A 16,897-nucleotide genomic window follows, 5' to 3' on the forward strand; every position below is an offset into this window, starting at 1 on the left:
TCATGTCTGCAAGCCAAGCACTCATGAAGTTGAGGCGGGAGTACCATAAGGCCAAGACCAACCCCAGCTCCATGGTGAGACTTTGTTTCAAATCCCCTCCACCCACCAAATAAAAAAAAAGGAATGGGAAGAAAATATATTTTACTTTGTTTTTGTTTTGTTTTTCTTATTTTACATATGGATCCCAGTTCCCTCTTCCTTCCTTCCTCCCTCCCTCCCTCCCTTCCCATCCCATCCTCCCCCCACTCCACATGTGGGGTGATGCCTTCCTGGAGGGGTCATCTAAATCTGTCAAGTCATTTGGAGTAGGGACTAGGCCCTCCTGCCTCTAGGTTAAGGGAGTTTCCCTCCATGGGGAATGTGCTCCCAAAGTCCTTTCGTGCACCAGGAATACATCCTGGTTCCACTGTCAGAGGTCCCTTAGACTGCACAGGCCTTCTAACTGAGACCCACATTCAAAATCATTTTTAGGGAGATACACAGTAACACTGATTACATTCATTGTGATTTGAATACAGAGAAATACATCCATTTATTTAACATGTCTTGCTATTAGTTGAAACTAACAGAGAAATTACTAGTGAGAGATGAAGATAACATATCAAATTTTTAAGGTCTTATCCAATGGAATTTTATAAATGAGAATGGGTATTTTTCGTGTCAGAATTTTTAAAGAAGCAGATGGCTATGTCAGAAGGCTGGATCAGACTTAAATCCATGTAGAGAAGGGAATTTAGAAGCAAGATCATGGCTGAGATAGGTGAAAGTCATGGCATCCTCCTGCATCCTCTGTGGGTATCGTGTGCTGGCACCATGTCCAAGTAACACTTTCTCCTCCACACAGCACCTTCCCACATATATGTTTACAGACACATACACACGCGTGCACACATGCCCACATACACACACGCTCATGCATGCATGCACTCATGAACACATACACATGCATACACACACATGCACTCATGCACACACACACACACAGATGTGCATATGCGCAATTCATGCATGCACAACACACACACACAAGGCACACAAACAAATACTCATGCACACACCCATGCTTGCACATTATTGCATATACACATGCATGCATGTAAACACACATGGATGCACGCACACACATACATGCATGCACACTCATGCACACACACACACTCACGCATGCATTGTGTGTGCACATAGTGAAAATCCTGAATGAGACATTAACTGACAGAACCAAGGACTGAAGTGTTAGCTTCCGGAAGTTTAGTGTGTGATGTGGGAATTTGTCCCACTCTGTATATTGCTTGAGAAGTTGATGTTAGAAGACCACATGGGCAGCAAGTGTGGGTATCCAAATGCTTGCATTGCTGTGTTTGTATGAATGCCACAGTGCTCATGTAAAGCAAGAGGTCAGCTTTGTGAACTCTGCTGACTTCGCCCACCTTTATGGGGGCCAAGGGAGTAGAACCCAGGTCACAAGGCTTGTGCAGTAAGCAGCTTCACTCACTGAGCCATATCAGCAGCCCTTGTTTAAGTTTGTAACCTAGTGGCACACATTTGAGGGTTTGTGGGGAGAAACAATTTAGTGCTCTTCAACAAATGTTTATCAGCTGGTCCCTATATGCCAGGACTTGATGTTGGTCTCGTGTCTCTGATACAGAATGAGAGACACCCACATATTCACAAATCTCTCATTCCATGGGAGGGGATTAGTCTGGAGAGAGGTTATAGCTATCAAACCTTACGAAAGTGGTAGGTTAGACAGTGACTTCTCTGGAGTATTCAGAGGGAGGACAACTAACTCATTCTTATATGGAGAAGAAGACAAGAGCCAGTCAGAACAGGCTAGCAAAGCGGGCACTGTAATAACTGAGGAAGCCTCAGTGACTGTCTGCCTAGTACTCAGTAAGTAGGTCCGCTGTTAGAGCTGACAGAGGGTGAATACCTACCTATTGGTTACTATTTAGTAACACAAAGCAGAATTTAGTGCTCTGGCTTTAACACTTTCCATTCTGAGCTCCTTGGACCCATTCTTATGTCTCCTTGAAGACGATTCTCTGAACATTTTGCATATCTATTTCAGAAAAGTATGTCAAGCGCTTACTCTTGATCACCAGGCAAATTATCCTACCAACCATATCCCAGTGTAACAAGCATGTAAAGCTTATTCATGCTATTTGGAATTAATACGTATTTGATAACTGTTTAATGGAATATGGATTAAATCAGTTAGCATTTCGTATCTGCAAAGGGTTACAGTGAAGCATTCAAATGTCTTAATTTTACCAGCTTATTAATGTAATGTTCTCTTAAGTGAAAGGGAGTCTTTAATTTAAAGGAAGTTGAGCCTGTATTGATCTTTCTTCAGATTTCCCCGCAGTGATGTATTTTATGAGGTGATGCATTTTATGAGGGTCTCGGTGCACGATTAATTATGTATCCTCGCAAAAGGCGACACTTTCTATGTGCCAGACACTACTCACAGTCAGTGGGTGTCATCGCACATGCTCTCAACAGTGGTTCTCGGGGAGTTCTATCATTTACCCTCAACCTTCTGATGAAGAAAGGAAACATACCAAACTAAGGTGACGTACCTGTTGCTAACGCTGTGAGCTTAGAGACCAGACAGTCTGCCTTCAGAGACCATTCTCTTAAACAGCGTCGTTCAGTTCCTGCCCTCACAGAGAACTAGATCATCTGAGGGACGGGAGACTTGGAGCCATACCTGAAGAAAAGATAGAGATGAGCCATCAGACTGGGTACCCATTCAGACTGAAATCCTCATGGTAAATATATTGATCAAAAATGTTTCTATAATATACTAATAATAATTTCTAAAACATGATGGTGATGATCCAAAAATCCTCTAAACTGGTTTAGTGTTATTCTGAGATTTAAAATAAAAATGTACATGTGGCTTTGCCCAAATTATCTTTTTTTTTCCCTCTCCCTTTTCTTTTTCTCTTCTGTGAGAACAAAGGTAAAATAAAGCTCCAATTCAGAGTCGTGTTGTTAGTGGCAATTATCATTTCTTACTGAAAGTTGCAGTTTCAAGTGCAGGACAGGGAAAACACAATCCTATGTCACATGGTAACAATTCCTAAATCTCTAAATGCAATATACAAATGAAAGCAATGTTGATGGCAACCGGAAAGTGTTCTATAGTACACAATTTTAATTTAAATTGATGTGGACACTTATAAAACTGCCTTAGTGGGTTTTCATATTTAGGCAATCAATAAATGGCATTTTTTCAAAATTATTTAAGTGATGAAATATTCAATCTGGCAAATATGTCATGAGAAATATCCTTGCAAAAGAATAAAGCTGTAAAACTCCGGATAAAGGCAGAGAGTCAGCTACACAAAACATTAAAATTTGTTTTTATATCAGCTTTGCATAAACCTACAATGTGATCATATGTTTCTAAAACAGCTGTTTCTGGGGTAAACTTTTAGTTTTTAAGACCCCTGTAATCCTTGGAAGTGCCCAGTGAAGAAATTGTACTAAAAAAAAAAAAATCAATTTTGCAAGGCAAAAGTAGGGGCAATGTTTTTCAGAAGAGAGATAAACATGAACGTTCTTTCATTCACTCCAGCTCTGTCTGGTGCCAATAGCTGTGCATAGTTAAGGAAGTAAAGGATACAATCAAACAATAGGTTTAGGTTTATATAAATAACATCAGAAACTCCTGGGCTGACCATTTTGAGATACAGGAATTCTCAAGAGTACAGCAAACTGGCTGGGCATTGGTGGTACACACCTTTAATCTAAGCACTCAGGAGGCAGAAGCGGGAAGATCTCTGTGAGTTCAAGGCCAGCCTGGTCTACAAAGCAAGTTCTAGGACAGGCTCCAATGCTACACAGAGAATCCCTGTCTCAAAAAAACCAAGCCTAGAAAAAAAAAAAAAAAAAAAAGAAGAATGTAATAAATTGACCCTGAAATTCTTCCATTCACACACAAATATACAAAGATACGTATAAATTTCCAAAGGGTCCATGCTATGTGCTGAATGCTTAACTCTACTCAAGCTTCATATGTTGAAGCCCCAAGCACAATACAACAATTGGGATGGGAACTTTGGTAGGCAAAGTAGTTCATATTCTTCTAAAAGCTCAGCCTCCAATGGAGAGGTATCACCTTTGGAAAACTGGCTAAACAGTGAGTGTTTCACCCTCCCATGGTCCCTTTACAAAGCTCTCAATCAGTCTGTCCTCCCATCTTCTTCACACACAGAAACAGGCTCCAGTATTAGGGATGTCGGGAGTTGGAGCGTAAGCTATCATGAAAGAAGACAAGAAATCTCACCAAGTCCCCTACACCCTGGACTTTGGAGCTTCTCATTAAATAAATGTCTAATATTAGCGATGACGTAGGCCTGAGTATTTCCCTGATCTACCGGAAACAAACCAGCACAAAAGGCAATTAGGTTTAGAAGAGATGACTCTGTCGCTGCCCTTTCAAAAAGGAACCGTGAAGACTGAGGTGTGGCTCGGTCAGTAAAGTGCTACCATTCAATCTAAGGGAGCTTGAGTACAATCCACAGTGCTTTGCCAGGAGCCAAGGCAACACACACTTGCAACCACAGCATTCAACATGAGGAGGCAGGGGAATCTTATTGTTCTCTGGCTGGTCAAGCTTGCAAAAGTGGTGAGTGCCAGGCCTGTTTCAAACCACATGATACAGAAAAACTGAGGAAGATACTGAGCATTTATCTCTAGCCTGGTACACATGCCCATGCATGAACACACACATATGTGAACCTGCACACACGTAAACACGTGCACATGCATATAAACATGTAAGCGTGCATATGCAGATATACTCAGAATCAGAATATAATGAGAACAGGGTACTCTTTCCCATCCAGGTAAGGACAGGAGACAGCTCAGGTTTCAGCCAAGTAAAGTTCTGCCAACAACAGCCTCCCATGACCACACTCTGATATCCAACTTTTCAGTCTCCCAAGCAGTGAGAAATAAGGGACTGACTGTAGTTGGAGCTGCTTAACCTGTGGAATTTTGTCCGAGAAAACACTCAACACGATTTACCTATTTCGATTAACCCCTTATTTTTGAAACGTGGTCTCAAACTTACATCATTTCGACATAATTACCTTTTGACAAATTTGTCTTTAAATAGTGTCTCACTCTGAGGACTCAGAAGTTAAGACTTTCGTGACTAGACTTCTGGGGAGACTAGGTTTGATCAGGACCCTAGAGAAGGAGAGTTGGGTCAGGTTGTGGAGAGAAGGAAGGGGGGATAGACAGTGAAGAACATGAGAGTCAGTGTGCTTATATTATGAACGAGAGGCAGCCTATTAAAGTATGCTTTTCTCCTAACTCAATCTCTGGTGACAGAGAGATCGGGGCGGGGGGGGGGGGGAAGAAGAAAGGAAGGAAGCAATAATGTGAAAGAGATGACAAACATTTTTGAGTTCCCAATACTTCGTGATGATTTCAAAGTTGACCAAACAGAGGAAAAATAAAGAATAAATTTGTCATTTTATTTTAATATACCATCCAGTCAGGTGTGTTGCATGGATACAGTAAAAATTTACTTTCATTAGTGGAAGAAAATTCTTTAAAACACAAACCCCTGAAAACCATGGATTTCTTCAAATAAACCACTGAAAACCATGTTTCATAAACGAACATTTCCCTCTACTGCGTCTTTGGAAACTGATCCTGAGGTAACACAGAATTCTGGTTCTGCTCAAAGTGTGGTACACTGTAGTGCCCTAGGGATTGGTTGTTGGTCAGTGGCATCCACTTACTCCAAAACATCACACCCTGTAAATATAGTCCTTGGCTGCTGATCTAAACTATATTATAGATCATATTGCTGAAAAGTTCATACCCTTGGAGCACTGGTAATAGAGACATGAATCTGGGACTGAGATGGAAGCTTTCTTTCTATTGGCTACTTTCTACAGTGCCCAGAGGAGCTGTGTAGGCTGCTTCTGGAGAAAAGTTATCAATGGTCCTTTCTAGCTATGGACCATAATTACTACAAAGTACTACCTGTTTGGAAAGGTGTGCCTAGTGGCATGACTATTATGAGGTTAACTAATCCATATTCTGGTTGAATTTGAAATCTGCCCTACCTGAGATAACTTATAACTGGAAAGCCTAATCAAGAATCTGCAGCCGTGGAAACCCTAAGTCTACTACTGTGTTTTGTCTGTGGAACTTTTATCATATTGCCTTCTAAATGCCTATGTTTTTACCCAGAGTAGTGCTACCCACATCCTTTATCAGAGAAGCTTCTCTTCTTAGCAGATGATGGTTAATTCAAACACTCACTCTTCACAGTGCATACAACAGGTGACCGTTGACTACTCAGCCCCCACATCACTCCCTCCAAGGCTCAAGAAGCATCACAGAAATGGGGTGGAATGGGAAAAGGAAGGGACCAGAGGCTGTGGAAGAGTGCCATGATGGTACGGTTATGATGCTCATAAATGAACCTCATCTGTGTTTACCTGCATAAGTCCTAAGCAAGACTGGCACCATCACCCTTCCTCCATGTGTGGAAGAGGAGCTCACTGGACTCCAACCCCCAATGAAGAACTATTGGCAGTCAATGCTTCGTCCGGAAGGGGTGTCGTATTCTTCAGCGATGTAACCATTGACAGCTTTGCCTTGGTTTGGTAATGAATACTACTATGTCACTCATGCAATCATAATTAAACTCAGTGGTTCACATATAAAAGTGACTTCAGAGCAGGAGGAGGCTTGTTGGCAAGAAGGACTTCAGCATGAGAGGGCAGGTATGAGAGTGTAATAAAGGTTGAAGCATGACCAAAATTCAGTATATATGCTTATATGTGTGTGTAAACTCATCAAAGAATAATGACAACATATAAAGTGTTTAGACAATAAAAAACTGGTTGGCTGGTCTTTCCCTTATATTCTGAGGAACATGTTAAAACAGTTCAGTGAGTATTTAATAATAGTGTGTTATAATTAATTTAGACACATTTTATGAAGAAAAATACTGTTTAATCTTATGCAGTTTTTTGATAAAATGACACTCCTATATCTAAATTTAATTTCATGTACCATTTGCCAATAACAAATTGCTTACCTAAAGATACAAAAATGCTTCTCAAGGCCAAACATAATTTACTAAAAATCTGAGAGCAGCATTGAAGTAAAATGATTGTTCATCTCATATTTCACAGAATGCTGTAAATTGATCTTATTAGAATTTTTAATAAAACATATTTTGCACCACAATGTGGCACAGTTTAAATTATTGTTTTCCTTAATTCCAAGATCTTTTTTGAGATGAGCAATGTCCTGAATACATAAAGACTCCAGTTGGCTTGTACATAATTCAGCCTAAGTAAAATTATGGCATGACAAAGTATCCAAATGCTGTGCGTCATATCATGGAGAGAGTCTTTATTGCTACTAGAAATATTACTTTCTCCGCTGTGCTACTGCAGTTATTTATCTATGTTATTAATTGCTCAAATATCTTATGTTATTTTGCATGGCCTGGGGAAATATCTAATAATATCATCTTACTAGAAGAACACTTTATTTATGTCCGCTGCAGGTGGGGTGCCAGTGTTCTAGGGTTTATGGAAGACAAAATATCACAGCAGGGGGCCTAGGTTTGCATGAATCTGTTCATTTGATGGTGTCTGTAAAGCAAAGAAGAAACTTCAAGGAACTGGTTCTTGATACCTTCTCTGTTGACACATCACTGATGGCCTCACCTCCATGTAGTTGACACTAAGTAAACAGAAATTCCGTTGAATTAATCAAAAAGGCGTGTGCAGTTAAAATATTCACAGTAATAGTTTTCATTCACTGAGTGTTTTCTGTACGACAGGTGGCGGGCACACTTGTTTTGTTGCATGGATTACTGTGTTCTCTCCTTGCAATAGCACAATCTTACAATGTGGATATTATAATATTTTCAACAATCGTATGAAGATGATGCAGTTGGGGACTAGGGGGAAGGAGTGTTGGACTAGCATGGGGGGAGCTTAGTTCAGATACCCAGCATCAATATAAAGGCCACACACAGAGTGGGGCTCCGAAGCCCCACCCAGTCCTAGAGAGAGGAGCAGAGACAATTGGATCCCTGCAGCTCATAAGCTAGCTATAGTTTCAGCGAGAGAAATTTTGCAGTAACAAGTCTGAGAGGTGATGGAGGAGTACATGTTAACTGCATCCTCTGGCCTCGATATACAGTCATGCAACTGACATGCATGTGCATGCATGCATACAACACACACACACACACACACACACACACACACACACACACGGACGCACAATTCATTTTCTGAACTTGCAGGGCTGGGATCTGAACTGAAATCTGTTTTTAAAGCCTGAGAATTAACGCATTACGCTGTTTAGGAGGCTGGTGTGCATACCCCAATGGCACTCACAGATGTGCTTCTTATCAGCAATATAGCCATGGAAATTTTATAGAAAGGTTCTACATCGCAGCATCTTAACATTCCTGTGCCTCAGTTTCCCATCTGAAAGATAGGAAGAGTACAAATCACTTATTCATGAGTTGTGTTGAGTTACAAATGACTTATTACACTCAAGCACTTAAAACCATTCCCGGTTCATACTAAGTACTTTCTGAGTATTAGCATTTTTATGATCATAGATCACTTTCATAGGATAGTACACATTTAGCGTTGTAAACTTTTATTGCCTAATTTGCCACCTTTCTTCTTTCTGTCACAGAATGCATTGCAAACCTGATCTGTGGTTCTCACTCTGCAGCTACACTGGCAGTATTTACAGGGTCCCTAATCATTCTCCCTTGAGATAAAAATCCCTTTAGTACAAAGCTCAGGTCAAAACTGAGCGAGGCCTTGCAGGTGTAACGTTCTGCTACCTAAAGAGAACTGATGAATAGAGGCGGTGCCTGGGTATTTCTAGGCGGAAACAGAATCAAGTAAGTGAATGACTGCAAGGCATCGTGTGTCATACTATTACAAGGGCAATTTGTTAGTCTACAAAACATGGTAGAATATTGGGTTTTGAGCAAACAAAGGAAATGATGGTGTAACATCAACTAATTCTCTGCAAGCACTGCATGTATTGGGTTTAACACAGATTTAAATAATAGGATGCAAAGGAGGAAGAGGACACAGAGCTACATTTCAATGACATTGAATAGTAGCTCTGTTTAGGGAAGGTTATTTTATCTTTTAATGGTGCCAGGTGTAAGATACAAGGAAAAGCATTCCTGAAGGACATCTCAAGAAACAATGGCTACTCTCAAACAGAGAAATCTCTTGAACACCAGAAGTAGCCAGAATGATTTGTTGCCTTTCAATATACAATATCCATGCGTTAGCTATGAGCAAGAATCGGCCCCACCAGTAATTAGCGAGATAGCTTCCACTAACCATGATCTGTCACACCCTACAATTTGCTCTTAATATCAAATAAAATATTAAAATGTGTGACTTTTTATACCACCAGCCTTAAAAAAAATCTCACTAAGTTATTTTAATCAATATACTTGTTTTAAGTAAAAGCCATTTCTCTCCTGACTTGTACATTAACCTTCCATTAAGTATTGGTGAAGAAGTTAAATGTACCTTAGTCAATAATGCTAATGCAGGAGCTGTTGTATTACCTATGGAGAAATGCGTATTCATATTATGTTAAAGTGGCTGTTCTTAACGATTAGCCATTATGTGTCAGGAAACTGATAATAAATTTGAAATATTCCGCGAGACGATGAATTATAATGTTGAAACTAAGTTCTCTGTACCGTAATAATTTTGAAGTGAGGTCATCTGCTTCTTCTGGTCAGTACCTTTTAAGGCAATGATACTGAAGTGATGAAGATACCCCTGGTGACACTTGAACTTCACCTTGCAGTTTCCCATCTGGGAGTGTAATAAATGGGTCTGCTAATTGAAACAGGGGAACATGAATCTACTGCCCAGCAGTGTTCCTCCAAGTACCCCCTCTTAAGTAATGCGCTCTATCGCCAAGCTGCTTATGCTAATGCAGAAATTCTTCCACTCGAAACCGCGTAAGCTAGCTTTGCCTATCCGACTATCTTGAGACGATGTCCATTTTGAATTTCCTATTCCTGAACATGTTCATATGCCTTTAAAACTCTGCAGTTATCCTCTTAATTAAAGTCTTACTATAAAGTAATATTAGCAAAGTGGATTGTAATGGACTCGTATAATATCACAAGTATATTTAATCTTCCTTTAAGAAAAATTAAATATGAAAAAAAAAAACAGGTGCTTAGGTCAGGCAAAAAAAGATTCAGCCTCTAAGTAATTTTTCTGTTGTAAAATGTGGTTATTGTCAACATTTCTCATCAGGCCTTAGTACCCACAAATATTCCTTCACGTTTGAAGGACTAAACATGGCAAATAGAGTTTAAGAAATATATTTAACTGCTTTTGCATTTCCCAAGTATATGTTCACTATTAAAAAGGAAGCCAGCATCTTACATAGACAAATACATACTTGTGTATGACACATACACATGTATATTTTCTATACTTATTTTAGCTTATAGAGAATGTCTATACATGCTAAACATTCATGAAAATTTAACTTTCTTATGAATCCTTTCGATTTGTTGGCATAGATAAAAACAAAGAAGAAATGAACGCCGAACATGAAAGTTAATAAAATGTTTTAAGCTCTGTGTTATAAATTTCTTCCTAAAGAACAATAGAGCTACCTTTTCCTGACGCTGATATTATCACAATGGTGGTCTGATTCTGCCCAGCAATTCCTGAAATTCTCTGTTTGTAAGGCAAAGTATGATTCCACACATCTCAGCTAAATAAAATACTTATTTTTCTATATATTGTAATAAATTTAATCCTACCATTCCCATAAATTATTAAATATAGACATAGAAATACATTTTTATAAAGACAGCACTCAGTAGACTGAAGCAGGAGGATTGCTTCAAGCTTGGGTCTAGTTCTGGGTTAAATACTGAGTGTCAGGCTGTGCAAAGTTACATAGAAAGACCTTGTTTCATACAGAGAGAGCGAGTTTGTGTTACATTAGTTTACAAAATGTATATGAATGAACAAAGAAGGTATTCAAGGATCTCATAGTTTATAACCACCCCTATGTAAATTTTCTTCCTCTCAAATGTATCATTTTCGTTTCAATGTACTCATCAATAAAACTGCTTTTGTAAAGTTTCCACTGCCCTAAATGATGTGACTGACCTTGACGACCCCCCAGGGGAGGCCTCATCCTCCTTGAGGAGAGCATTGGGGTGGGAAGAGGGATTGGTGTGTGGTGTGAGTGGACAGGAGATAGAAGGAACTGGGATTGGTATGTAAAATAAGACTTTCTAATTGAAATTTAAAAACAGAGGGAAAAAAAGATTTAATGTTTCAAACAAGCAAGTATCATAGTCTTCAAAAAGGAAATGAGAAGCCTGTCAGGGGCCCAATATTCACAAATATGCTTTCCTCTTTGTTTTACTTTATATTAACACACTACAGATAATGGCATCGTAGTTGAGGAAATGTTCACCAGTTACTTGGGTTATGCCAAATAACAAATGTGGAAAAGCACATGCCATACCTGGTTAAGAGCCCAGCATTGTGGTGGTCATAATTCCTAGGAGAGAACCTAACATCATTCATCTTGTCAAGTAGTCATAGTATCAAATTCCTTTCCAATTTCTTAGTTCAGACTCATCTCTCATAAAGGAGCTTCTGTTTGTAAACAATAGAGGTTACTGGAGAGACTCTCAAGGGGTGAAGGTACAGAAATCAGTGACTGCCACGTGTTGGTCTCTATCTGAGCCACACACTGTCCCATGCATAACACGAGAAGTTGACGGGGGAGAAGGGTCAGGGCAGAAATATCCTCAGAGTCAGTGGTTGGAGAAAACTGTTGAAAACAATGTCTTTTGGACATGGCTGTTTCCTTACACTCAGGAATTCATTTTTGCAGTCATTGCCCACAAGATTTACACACGATCAAACTAGTCAACACTCCAGCACAGATACGGAAGGGGATGATGATATCCAACTCCTCATGGAGGAGCTATGAGAACTTGGGGAGTGACAGTTTCATTGTCTTTTGGTTTTGATTCTGGGATGTGGCCCATGGAAGATTGCCCATGCTTCACTGGATGGCCCTACATCTGTGAATATATAGACAGTACTAACTGGACTAAATGATTTTTAAGAAAGAAAACAAATATGTGAATCTGGAAAGGGGACTGTGGTTGAGCCCAGGAAAAGTTGGGTGGGAAATGAACTGGATATTATTTAATTAAATTGTATGTATACACATATGAGAATGAGTTTTAAGAAATTGCGAATATGTGGTTTAATGACTTCAAACAAGGAAAATTCCAATGATAACAGAATTCATCTTGTCCATAGCATCATTTTGGTTAGCTGTAGGTGAACTGAATTCACAAGACTGGAAAGCTATTGACTTAGACAAGCACATTTACATGTACCTACACTCTTCAAACCATCGGTTTTTTGAGAATGTACAGAGACTAGAAAAAAACTACAATCTTAATTTATTTTCTTAGTGGAAACTTGTCCCATTTTTTGAGACTAAAAGTCACAGGGAGAAGACACTGACCTCAAATTCACAATCTTCCCCTTAGTCTCCCAAGTGCTGATGACAGTCATGTAGCATCTCACCCAGTATGAAAATTGTTCTGTTATTATCATGACATTATGTGTCTTTATTAGCTTGTCCTTAAAATTCTAATTGGGGGGAATTATTTTGTCAAAATTGTTTCCATACTTCAGAGGACAATCCTTTATTGATTTTTTTTTACCATAAGCTTAAAAAAAAATCTCCCAACCTTAAATACTTTTGTATCTATTTCGATATTTTCATTGGGAGTTGTGCATGTAAGTGTCAAGGCACATGTATGAAAATGAGAAGGAAACCTGCAACTTAGAAAAACATAAAATCAGTCTGATTACGGGGAATCAGGTACCAGAATTTGTTGCCTCCCCATGGGAAGTCTTTCCTTCTCTGAGGAGTGGATGGGAGGTGGGGTTGGGGGAAGGAGAGGGCAGCAGGCAGATGAGAGGGAGTGGGAACTGGGATTGGTATGTAGTAGAACCAGAAAAGATTGTTTTTAAAATAAAAACAATAAAAAGAAAAACATAAAATCATTTTCAGTGACTGAACGCTTGAAAATATTCCGCATTCTGGATCATACTATCCCAAATACACATTCACCAAAAGAGAACAAGAGAGCCAGAAAATTCCTATTCCACAATGTCTTACTTGTCTCCTAATCACTTTGTGGTAGAAGCCATGGTGTTAGTCCTGTCAGACAGGGACAGTGAACAGATATATGGGTGTAAGACAGACCAGAGATCTGTGCTTTACTTCTATTCTATTGAACTTAAAAGATATAATGGATATAAATCCTTTAAAACTGTTCTGGCAGAGTTAGCCTTCGATACTGGAAGAGGCTGTATATCACAGAGTTTAACTGCAGAAACTCTGCAGCCAGAATGCCTGGGTGTGCATCTCCCACATTTTCTCATGCTGCCTTGGGGAAGTGTGTGACCTCTTTGTTAGCTTTTTCACATGTAGAGGAAAGATAGCAATCACGTGACTTCACAAATTAGTTGACAATTAAATCCAGACATTCATGGTGAGAATTCAGAACAGAACTGTTAATAAGGTCTTGATAAACTGTTAATACGTGGTTCTGGTTAACAGTATATACAGCACGTAATAAATATTAGCCCCTTCGCTCTCCCCTTCCTCTTCTGCTTATTCCAACGAGTTTTTTTTTTTTTCTGTTTTGTAATGTATTTGATGTCATTTTTTCCTTTCCTATACTCCACTGGTGTCTTATCACAACTGATAATATATTATTGTTGTGTTTAATATTTGAAAGAATAATCAAAGCCTCCTTGCTTAAAAGAAGCCATTCCAATTCAGGGTCTTAAGAAGAGGAATTGCTTCTGAAATGACATCACATGTCCAATGTAGATTGCTTCTGCTGCTTCAAGATGATGATATAAAGAATACATTCTGAACCCTTGGAGCATAAACAAAGACACTATTCAAGTTGCATAAATTCTTTCAGCATGCCAGATGTAAAATCAATCAGGCTGAGTAGAAATATAGCCTCATATTTTAAAGGCTGCATGATTCTAATTGCTTGGTCTGCGGGTTTTTGAAAGAGTAATATGAGGGTGTGGCTTCAAACACTTTTTTTTTTTTTTTGAAATTGCCCTTAGATCAATGTATCAGGACTCTCTTTAAAAAGTTTAATAACACTCTCTTCCTGTTCCCCATCAGGTCGCAAGATCAAGGCAAAAAAGAGAACCCCATACGGGAACTGCGCATCCGCAAGCTCTGCCTCAATATTTGTGTTGGGGAGAGCAGAGGCAGAGTGAACCGGGAAGCCAAGGTGTTGGAATAGCTCACAGGCCAGACACCTGTGTTTTCTAAAGCTAGATACATCGCCAGGTCCTTTGGCATCTTCTGAAATGAAAAGATTGCTGTTCACTGCACTGTCCGTGGAGCCAAGGCAGAAGAAATTCTGGAGAAAGGCCTGAAGGTGAGGGAGTATGAATTACAGAAAAATAACTTCTCAGATACTGGAAACTTTGGCTTTGGGATTCAAGAGAACATTGATCTGGGCATCAAATATGACCCAAGCATTGGGATCTACGGCCTGGACTTCTATGTGGTTCTGGGTAGGCCAGGTTTCAGCATCGCAGACAAGAAGCACAGGACAGGCTGCATTGGGGCCAAACACAGAATCACCAAAGAGGAGACCATGAGCTGGTTCCAGCAGAAGTATGATGGGATCATCCTTCCTGGCAAACACATTTTATCCAAAAGGCCAATAAAAATTTTTCTCAGAAAAATAAGAAGCTTAATAATACAAATATGCATTTTCCTTTTCAAAATAACCTCTCAGAAAGTTTGTTCCTATGAAAAGACATCGTCAGTGTTTACCATTTACCATGATCTTCAAAAATGAGATCACATGTCCAATTGAGATGTCTTAAAACTCATGATTTAAAAGATTCAACAGACTGAATATATTCAAGGACACTACATTTATTTTTAAAGAAAGAAGGTAGTATAGTAAAACTCAGTTCCAAACCATAATGCCGCAGTATAGCGGCACGATATAATATCAACACAAACAAGTCAGTAGCCTTCCAATACATGAAAGACAAACATACTGAAAGAGATGCCATTATTGCTGCTTTCAAAAACAGAATTCATAGACAGTAGGGTGTATCCTGGAACTCTGTGAGGAAAGTGACTTAGAAAAGGGAACAGCTGATGTATCTTGAAGTAGGAAGAAGTTTAGCATGCTCGAGAATCAGAGACTTGACAAAAAATGGCTAGATTGAAGGTGTCTTGTAAGGACACAATGTCAGGCTTGGGTCAGTTCAGGGATAGTGTGAGGTAGGGATTGTCTTCTGTATGCAATAGGAAGTAACTGCAAAGGTTTTAATGAGAGAGGCAGTAACTATTTGTCTTGCCATTCCATGCCATGATTTTTGTCTTTTAGAGGTAGGTATGTTGGGAGGAGGGAGTTATAGAAGAAGAAAATAGAAACAGAAATGTGTTCATCAGACGAGATCAAAAGGAATGAATTTCTGTCGGGAGATGAAGAAAAGGGAGACTTGAAGGCTATGTTTATGTACAGGAATGAGCACTTACGAGATACCAAATGTAAGTAAGGCAGAGACAACTGAGGATAGGTAACTGAGCATAAAGGGAAGAGCTCTGTTGTTAATGATGAAACTGAAGAGTTTCCTGAGACTTCAAGTCGAAACGTGAAGTTAAGCAGCCAGCTGTATGAACGTGAAACATGGAAACGTTACAGATTGTAGTGGTGAGTATCTGTTGTTACAGATGAGGCTGCTTAAAGCCACATGTTTACTAAAGGAGAGAGATGTCTACACATTTAATCTCCCTGTACAGTAAAATTTAAACTGGACTGAGAAGCAGGGAGGTAGGAGCACAAATAAAAAATTAGAAGAAAAATCAAAAACAAGAATGAAATGTGTGTCCACTTGGGAATTACATTCTCCTGGTGAAAATATTATGGAAATGATAAGCATAAAATATGAATGGATAACAAAGAGCATTTTTCCATGGGGAAAGTGGATGTAACACGCATATCGTTGCTGTTAGGAAAATAATGGCCTGCAGTATAAATATTATGGTGATAATAAGAAATTATCAACTATATCAAAGTGAAGATTAAAGAGAAAGATGATGGAACAAAAACTTTTGTACTTGAGGTAATCCTTGAATTTGATAGAGGCAATATCGGAGCACAACACAGAGAAATTGGGTTCAGAAGGAAATTTCTAAATAGGGTATAGGATGAGAGGATGAGATCTAGGTTTGTGGATGCAGAAAGCTTGGGAGGGGGTAACTCTTGATTCCTCCCATCAATATAAGCCCTTGATTTGGGTTTTCTAGTGTCTCTATTACATGCAAGTCATGTTTTTCCCCCTGGATTTAAACTCAAGAAAAACAGTAACACATAGCTAAGTCCAAAATTCATCTGCCTCATCATTCAGGTAGGGAAACATCAGAGCTATTAGACATTTGTAGTTGCAGACATTTGCGTTGAGGTATCAAAAAGAATCCAAATCAAAAAGATTTAAAAGTATTATCATCATATCTTAAAGCCTTGGACTTGAATGAATTTAACTAGGGATAGAATATAGCACTTTAAAATGTAGAAATACATGTTTTAGGAAAACTCAGCTATCAATAACTAGTAGAAAACCTTGCCATTGATGACACATAACTATAGTATAAATGTTTCAGGTTCTGACTCACACCCCTGTAACATGAAATACCAAAGGAAAACTCCATTAAGCTGGCAAAAGAGAAAGAGCTACCAATGAGAACCTCACTAATAGCTGGTGTGGTTATTTAG

At 39.1% G+C, this 16,897-nt stretch overlaps 1 pseudogene; it reads left to right on the top strand.

The window, feature by feature from the left end:
• Window positions 1-9,881: 9,881 nt before the first annotated feature.
• Window positions 9,882-14,965, top strand: LOC127221142 (60S ribosomal protein L11-like; annotated as a pseudogene).
• Window positions 14,966-16,897: the final 1,932 nt, after the last annotated feature.

The sequence above is a fragment of the Phodopus roborovskii genome, unplaced genomic scaffold, assembly GCF_943737965.1.
Source record: "Phodopus roborovskii unplaced genomic scaffold, PHOROB, whole genome shotgun sequence".
NCBI lineage: Eukaryota > Metazoa > Chordata > Mammalia > Rodentia > Cricetidae > Phodopus > Phodopus roborovskii.